Consider the following 3065-nt stretch of genomic DNA (forward strand, 5'->3'; position numbering starts at 1 on the left):
TTTGTTATTTATCTCCGGACGGTCGCAAAGCCATTCCTGTAGTATAAATTGTACAAAGTAGTGTACAGAAAAACAAGTTTCGACTTCACCATCTCAGAGAATTAGCGTTACGATCTCAGCGACCCGAGAAGTTCGAAAAGCGTCGAACTTAGCGAATTATAACCGATCCTAGCTTTGCCAATAGGCCTGACTCGTCGAGTGAATTATCTCCGCCATCGATCCAATTAGCTCCGGTGAGTCTCACATAGCGAAATAAAATTAACCAAGTTTCTCTAGCAATTTCTACTCCCGTGGGCCCGAACCTACACTCGGTTTCGTGGTTTGCGACTTTGTCTGCGACTTTCCGGAGATAAATACTCCGGAGCGTCCCTTAGTGTTTGTTTCAGGCGTCAAGGTTTTGTTTTATTTTTCTAGGTCTTCCTACGGACTACCCTACGGCGTCTTACTCCTCCTTTCCCCCTCGAACTATTAAATACCCTTCAGTTGTCTCGGACCGCCTTCACCCATATCACGGGGTTTAGGTTTATTTCCTTTGGTCCTTGGTGATTGTTGTGTGTCAGTGCATATCAGCGCATGTCCGACTAGTTAGAGTAACCACTGGGGACCAAGAGGATAGGAACATCAAATTTTGTATTCAAATATGTAGACCTGTAATATATATAGGGGACAAAGATACTACAGAAAAGCAATACTGCATAAAGGTACTTGACAAACCCTAACCCTGCAAAGGAGAAAAAACTTGCATCACTAAGAATCGAACCTGACACCTCCGACACTTGCGGAGGTCATCATAACCGCTAGACTACAACAGGACAAGAGTACATGGAAATAATGTAACTATATTAGCGCGGGCATAGCCAGCTTACGCAATGCGTTCTCTATTTTTAGTGACCAGGCCGGAGGGGTCGGAGGTCACATGACAAATTTCTCGAAAAGGTAATATTTGGTCATGTTTGCACGGGGGCGCAATAGCAAAGACGCAGAGAGCCTATTTCATAGAAGGCAGGAGCCAATCAGAGTCTAGGAATCAACCGACGCGGCCCGCACCTCAGCCACTGACTACAAGCCACTACAATAGTCAACTCCCACGATAAGCAATAAAAGTAAAACCACCATGCAGACTAGGACAAGACACACAATCGATAAATTCTCCAAAATATTGTTGTAGACCCGTATAGCATACGCCCAGGACTAGAGAAAATAAAAGAGAGATAAGACGAAGAAATGAGCCCGCAAACGAGCAAACAATGGTCACAGAGACTACAAAAACGCGCCAAAAGTGGTTTTGTAGTCTCACATACAAACGGACTTTCAAACGGAGTTTCCAAAGTGTAGTCTACAATACAAACTATAACTCCCACGAATTCTCGATACAAAAGGTTCTCACGGGGTACAATGTTCGGCACGCAGGCATATTTTGCGCGTAAGGACTCGTCCTTCGTACCTCAGGACTCGTAATCCGTGCAGTTGGGATTGGTCACTTGCACTTGCTCCTGCAGAATAATCATTCAACTCGATGATCACATCAAAGTTCGTCACAAGTGTTTTGAGGTATGTTCCGCGTCCGATCGCATGCATGACAGACACTTGCTAATGAATACCACTTCTAGCGAGTCGATGATGAACTGGAGGATCACGTCACGGCGAACGGTAAGTCCCTGTTCCAGCTGCAGGAATCACTTGACTCACTTTACCTAGTGCAAGGGCGCTGGATAATACACAATTGGCCGTGCACGACGGAAGACTCTCAACGTGCAAAAGAAGAGAGGGTAACCGCGAAGAGTCACCGACCCTGCTCACTCCCGGCTTATGACGTCCATGGCATGTTAATCGAACCCCCCAACTACGTGAAGGCATTGAAGGGATCCCTCGTTAAGGTGGTCTTTTCGATTTCACGCTGGTTACGAGTCCTGAAGTACGAAGGACGAGTCACTGCGTTTCCTGCAGATTATCCACCGGTCAAGACCCCTAAGATATTAGATCTAGTTTCATTATCCAGTAGACTGTCCTGTATAAGATACTTTGGATACCGGTCGGGAAACTGCGCCAGTTGAGCATTGCAATCCATCCTTAAGATACTCAGACTAGTTGATCTGTTCATTTCTATCTACGGTCCGGATATCTCCGATATGTTGTATCCTCGCCGTGCGTTGGCTACGCTTTCTATCTCATGTTAAATATGCAACCTCACTGACTTAGCCATCGACTAGCTAGGTAACACCTGTACATATATCTAGGGTGACAGACTTGCATCAAGATGACTCCCAACCCCTTGCAAGTCCGCCATGATATCAGCAGAAATGCCGAAGACCAACAGCTTCCGACCTCCTCGTCCCAGCTTCCCCCACAGCGTCCACCTAGAAAACCCGGCCCCCCCACCCCGAGCCTGGGCCAGGTGACTTGTGGCTGAAGGTGAGCGCGATTTCGCAGCTCGAACCAGTCAGTCCTTTCTCGCAGAAGTCAGACATCGGATGTAAGCACGTCTTCTGCGAGCTTTTCATGCATCGCATCAATGTAAGTATTCATTCATTCTCTCGGAGATGTGCGCTGACGTATATCAGGATCCGGATGCCAACCCATACTTTACTGATCAAGACATGCAGTATCTCTACGCTGCCGTGTCCGTGCCTGTCGACTCCGGCATACCGTTCGAACACTACAGGTATGCTCCAGCATCAGAGCTATAATATGGACCAAGGTTGATATATTGCGCACAATCTTTGGCGGTTGTAGGTACAATCGACGCGACGGTCGCCGGACAGGCATCGGTAGCGGGAATACCATATTTAGCTACTACATGTATATATTGGGACATTATGTAATTGTTGGCTTGCGCCTTATATGGAGTGAGTGTCGGCCGGGGGGATATTCTATGCAGCGCAAGATTGTCGATACGATTGACCGTTCCAGCATCGGACATGTAACCTAGCTTTCCATGGGATAGATACGGACAGGCAAACTCGTACGTCTATTCAAGTTCTGGCTAGGCTGGCAGTCCAATCTCTGGATAGGAAGGGATAAGTGTACATTCCATGAGCTATCTGACACCGAGCTACTCCAGCAGT

The sequence above is a fragment of the Gloeophyllum trabeum genome, assembly GCF_000344685.1.
Source record: "Gloeophyllum trabeum ATCC 11539 unplaced genomic scaffold GLOTRscaffold_00002, whole genome shotgun sequence".
In the NCBI taxonomy this organism is placed as follows: domain Eukaryota; kingdom Fungi; phylum Basidiomycota; class Agaricomycetes; order Gloeophyllales; family Gloeophyllaceae; genus Gloeophyllum; species Gloeophyllum trabeum.